Source organism: Manacus vitellinus, unplaced genomic scaffold (assembly GCF_001715985.3).
Source record: "Manacus vitellinus isolate BGI_N305 unplaced genomic scaffold, ASM171598v3 scaffold_77_pilon, whole genome shotgun sequence".
Taxonomy (NCBI): domain Eukaryota; kingdom Metazoa; phylum Chordata; class Aves; order Passeriformes; family Pipridae; genus Manacus; species Manacus vitellinus.
In genome coordinates, this window is record NW_021940802.1 from 1,258,541 (window position 1) to 1,264,540 (window position 6,000).

Consider the following 6,000-nt stretch of genomic DNA (forward strand, 5'->3'; position numbering starts at 1 on the left):
TAGAATATCTTGGCCTTTGCTGCTGAAACTGTGCTGGTATTTATTTATAACTATATTTCACTCTGCATGCAGGGACGTTGTCCTGGCTAGGTTGTAGGTGGGTACATGTGCAGAGGGTGGGGGGCTTCCTTGTGAGTGCTGTGGTTCTTGTGCTGCAGGCAGGAATTTCACAGGAGCTAAGGAAAAGCAGACGTGTTTCCAGCATACCCTCTTTCACCTTGTGCAGCTCCCTGAAGAAGTTTTTGCATACCCCTGCAGCATTGTGCCTTTAGTGGCATTCCAGGCTGAGGAACCAGATGGTTGCTGGACAGGGATGCTCTCCTGGAGGGCTGGATGTGGCCGTCAGGAAGGAGATCCTGCTCTGCAGCAGCTGCTCCCATCAGGGACTGTCCCCCTTTGCTGCCAGGAGACTTGGGCACAAATCCCGAGGGCACGAGGGTGGGGAATGGGGGATGAGCTCTGGGTTCTTCAGCCCCAGGACCTCCTGATACCTAGCAAAGAAATCATCATCTTCTCTGTTTTTCTTCCTATGAATGGGCATTTTAATTTAAGGTGAAGCTGAACTGCCTCTGATTGTCCTGGTGGTGATGTTAGGGCTATCTCTATCCCAGGACAAGAGCTATCCCGTGCGGTAACCCCCAGGCTGACGTGCAGGTGCTGGCCTGAGCCATGGAAATGGTTAAGGCAGAGTGATGGGCCCATGTGTGCAGAGAGCTGGGAAGTGACAGATCCTACAATGAATTTGCACAATTCCATTTAGAGCCAGACTGCTATTTAAAGGACTTGGTGAAGGATGGTGTGCCTGCGATCCGGAGTGGGTATGAAGTGATGATTCACTCTGGGATGCGCTGGGCTGTTCCAGAGCTGCTGGCTGGAGTTCACAAAGCTCCCGAGGCAAACTTAACTCCTTTTGCTTCTTTCGTTTGTTGTTATTGTTCTCATACTGTAATAAATTGGAAACATGTTTGGTCCAAATGTGCAATTGTGGGTGCTTTTCCCTGCTATTCTGTGTGCGCAGGTGTTATTCCACGTTATGCCATGTCATGCCATGTTATGCCATGTTATGCCATGCCTCAGCTGTGCCCCAGCATTGCTACCAAGGAGCAGTTTGCTGCACTTTGCAGATCCTGTGCCTTGTAATAATGTCTCTGAATGTACAGCTCTCTGAATCCTGTAGAAATTCATGAATTTCTTTTTTTAACGGGGTAAAGCTGGCAATTAAATTGAAATAAAATCTGTTCTGAGAAAAGAATGCTGCTGGGTTTTTTTGTAGTTAATGTGATGTGCTTCCTTCCAGAGGGGCCCCTCGGTTGTTGCCCTCTTGTCGGCCCCTCCTGGGCTCTGCCCTCTCATGCTTAAAATTTTTCTGGGTATTTGTGGCAAGATTTTTAATGTTTTCATCAGCTTTCAAAATTCTTTGCAGTTTTTCTGCTTAACATGTTTAATGATGTGGAGTTAAACAGGACTCATCGATGCAAAGGCTGGGTGTCTTTGGGTTAAGCCTTGATTTCGTGTCATTTTGGGAGTCTCGTGAGTCACTGCCCACAAAGGCTTGTGTGGAGCCCCTCCTGTGCTTGTTGCAAAGGGACTTTGGCACGGGGTTGATTTTAAGGGCTGCTTTGACCACCCAGAAAGGGCCTTCAGGTAAGAAAAAGATGCAGACAGATTTGTTACTGGCCTGTTCTTTTGGATGAATTTTGAAGGGGGATCTGCTGGCCCAGGTGCCTCTATGGGCTGTCTTAAGGATCCCACCAAAGGAACTTGTTGCTGTAGTAGGAGAGTCATAGGATCATGGAATTGTTAAGGTTGGAAAAGACATCTGAGATCATTAAGTTCAGCCATCAACCCAGCACCACCACCACGTTCACTGCTCAGGTGCCACATCCACATGTTCTGTGAACGTTTCCAGGGATGGTGACTTCATGACTGGGCTTTCCAGGGCTGGACAACCACAAAGAAATCTTTCCTGATATCTAATCTAAACCTCCCCTGACAAACCTGAAGCCTCAGGAGGAGTCGCTGGCCCACAGCCAGGATTGTATCCCCTGTTGCAACACTCTTTGAGGGGCAAGAGGAGCCCCAGAGCCTTGGCCTGGATGCTGTTTAACAGGCCCTGGGTGGTGTCGGTGGAGGAGGATCTCCAGCTGAGATAACTGGAGCAGCAGGAGAGATCCTCATCATCCCGTGCCTTTCCTTGGACTCTCCCTGATGAGTGGGAACCAGAGCCTCTCCCCTCCTTTGCCACTGGTTTGTGGCCCTTCAGGAGGAGGAGCAGCTGAGGAGGCTGTGCTTGTGCCTGTACTGAGCAGTGTGCCCCGAACCCTCTGCCACTGCAGGAGTGGCCTCGTGCCAGGTGCCAGAAGGGACCAGTGCAGAACTTCATGGGCATCTCCAGGGGTTGGATGTGATTGAAAAAACAGCTTGATGATGCTACAACACTGTAGGATTTGGTGCAGGGGTAATTTTGTTCGTATCTTCAACTCACCCACTTCATTGGGATGTTACTAATGCCAAATGCAAAGAAAGCAGAGGCAGGAGATGAGGCAGGCCTGCAGCAATGCTGCTCTGGTTAATTCAGTGCCACTGCTTTGGCAGAAAAGAGCATTTTGGGTGAATCCTGAGCTGCCCTTTCTATTTTGGAGCACAGGCCACTATGCACTGTGGTCACAAGGAAAAGCTTTCTGCCGTGGTGCTGTTGATAAATCTTTAATAACATTGTGTCTAGTAAAGCAAAACCCTTTCAGTCTCGGTCTGTGCTTCACGAACTGGTGACAGGGGAAGTCAGGTGCCAGCAGCTGGAGTGTCCCAGCTCCTGGAGCCTGAGTAAATCACTGGCAAGACACGTCCTCACAGCACAATTTACATCAAATCCTCTTTTTTCAGTAGCACAATATTTCATCAGACTTGGATGGTTTGGTTTTTTCCTTCTAAGCCCTGGTTTTAGCTCTCCTGGGTGTGTCAGTGCCCTTCCCCTCAGTCCCTTTCCAGAAGATGCTCTGTGCCATCCAGGGGTGCCTCACAGCCACGGCTCCAGCACTGGCCTGGAATGGCAGCACTGCTGGGTCTCTGTAGCTGCTCCTGCTGAACACTCTGCAGCAGCAGAAAGGGGGACATCTGAGGGCATTTTTCCTCCGTGGACTCTGAGCTAATTCATTTTAAAAGCTCCTAGCAGAGGTTGGAAAGAGGAAGCCTGTGCCCCTTAAATATTCCCAATCCGTAATGGTTGTGGACAGGTGGCTTTTGCTCCTCATCTCCCTCTGGAAGAAAAATCCCGCCCGCAGAGACTGAGATCTCCAAATCCCCGCAGGGTTGAGAAGCACACTGGAAATCTTTGGAAGAGGTGTGTTCCCTGCTCCCATGGCTGCCTTACTGAGCTCAGCTCTCTCTCCCTCTCCCACCCTTCCTGTGTCCTCGATGACCTTTCCACTTGCCTGGGTGTTTTCACTTTTAGAGATTTCTTAAGAACATTCCCAAGTTCAAAGCAGATTCTGTGTATTTTCAGGGAGGGAGAAGAGGCAAAAAATCTGCCATCTCCATCCTACCAACTCTAGCTGGGGACTTATCCTTGCTTGGAAGGACAACACATCTTAAAACTTGGAGATGTCAAAACCAAAGGATTGCTGCTGGTGTTTCCTGCCCCTTTCTCCATGAGCCAAACTGGCAGGAGGGCACAGATTCCTGGCCCCACTCCAAGGTGACCCACGCCATGGCTGATGCTGGGGATGCTGGCACAGAGGAAACATGGGCTGGCACAAGGGAGACAGTGCCATGCTACAATAGCCAGGAGTGAACAGAGAGCATGTTTAGGTTGGATGTCGGGAAGAAATTCTTTACTATAGGGGTGGTGAGGCCCTGGCACAGATTCCAGAGGGTTGTGGACTACCCATCCCTGGAAGTGTCCAAGGCCAGGTCGGACGGGGCTTGGAGCAACCTGGGCTAGTGGAAGGTGTCCCTGTCCATGGCAGGGGGTGGAATGAGATGAGGTTTAAGGTCCCTTCCACCCCAACCATTCTGTGATTCTATCATTCTGTGATAGCTCCAACTGCAGTGCTCTCCCCTGCACACCCAAGAGAGGGGAAATTCATCACTATTTTCAAATGCAGGCTTATTCCCATTGCCCCCCATTTAGTGCACTTCATACATCCAGCTTTGTTAAGTCACATTCCCAGAATTTGAATCTCCACGAGGGATGGAGAGGCCTGGGGGGAATACAGTAATTTCTTTCCTGAGTGAGTGATGCTCTCCCTGGCATGACTGGTGATTCATGGTTTCTGACACAGAAAAAATAAATCCTATTTCAGGGTAAAGACACGTAGCTGTCTCCCTCCATAGCTTCCACAACTCCCAAACAAATCTGAAACATAAGGCCTTCCCAACAGTTTAAATTTCATCCTCGATGCCAGAAATCTGGGGTAATGTTGGGTGGTGATGAAACTGATTCATTCTTGAATGTTTTTGGCACTGATGAAAACAGTTGGCAATGTTTCAGGAGTCCTGGTGTGGTGCTTCATACCATGGCACAAGATTTACCACTCACCTCCCAACTAATCAAAACTTGTACCATTAAAAGGGGGTTGGGGCGGCCTCTGGGCTGGGAGATTGGAAAAAAGAAGAGGAGGAGTGGCAAACATCATGAAGGATCATGGAAAAATCATCATGGGAGAAAAAGGAACCTGAGTTTTTGCCATCTCCATTGGACAAAGCCCAACTTGTCTGATGAGGAGTCGCTGGGTAATCTCTTTTCCCAGCTGGGAGCCATGGCTCTGGGAGCTCCCTCTCCTTGAGAAGGTAGCCAGGTCAGTAAACAGTTCTTGTTATGAGAACCCAAGGCAGGAAAACAAACCATGAAAACAGATCTTCAGCAAACTGTGGAGGAAGAGGACAGTGAGTGCAAAATAACCCACAGCACCCAATAGCAGGGCGGGTAATTTTTTGTCACCACCCTATTAGGAAGTTGGATAATTACTGGTTGGATATTATTCTTGAAAAGATTGTATTCTGTGTCTTCCACCATCTATCACAGCCTGTCCTGCAATGACGTGTTGGTGACACAACCCAGTGACCCAGCCATGGCACGGTGGGGGTGAGGCTGAGCGTGGGCATTCACAGCCCAGGGGGGCAGAGGGGCTGGACAGGGGTGCTGGTGTGGCTGAACATGAGCCCAGGTGTGCCCAGGGGGGCAGGAAGGCCAAGGGCTCCTGGGCTGTACCAGCCATGGTGTGGCCACAGGCCCAGGGCAGGGACTGTCCCCCTGTGCTGGGCACTGGTGGGGTCACACCTCAAATCCCGGGGGCAGTTTTGGGCCCTTCATGACAAAAAAGGCCTTGAGGAGCTGGAGCATGAAGGGAATGGAGCTGGGGAAGGGTCTGGAGCACCAGGAGCAGCTGAGGGAGCTGGGGGGGCTCAGCCTGGGGAAAAGGAGGCTCAGGCAGGACCTTCTCACTCTCTCCAGCTCCCTGACAGGAGGGGGGAGCAGGAGGGGATTGGGTTCTTCTCCCAGGGAACAAGGGACAGGATGAGAGGAAATGGCCTCAAGCTGTGCCAGGGAAGGTTCAGGAGGAATTTCTTCATGGAAAGGGTTGTCAGGCATTGAAAGGGGCTGCCCAGGACGTGGTGGATTTACCAGTCCTGGAGGTGTTCAAGAAATGACTGGATGTGGCATTGGGCGTGTTCTGGTCTAGTTGACAAGGTGGTGATTGGTCAAAGGTTGGACTCAATGATCTCAAAGATCCCTTCCAACCTAAATGATTCTGTGCCAGCAGAGCCTTTATGCACCACATTTTCTCCTGTCAGTGCTTTGGCTGTGGAGGTACCTCTGACAGTGGGTTCCTGCCCTCTGACATGCCCGAGAGCCATCTGCCATCACTCAGCAGGAGCAGTTCTGTCAGCTCTTGCCATGCTTCTGCCCTCCCTGCCCCCCTCCACTGCTGCTGGGTGTGTTCAAGGGTCAGGATGGGAATAATTGGTGGTGGGAGAAGGATGAAACTCTGGGTACAGCTG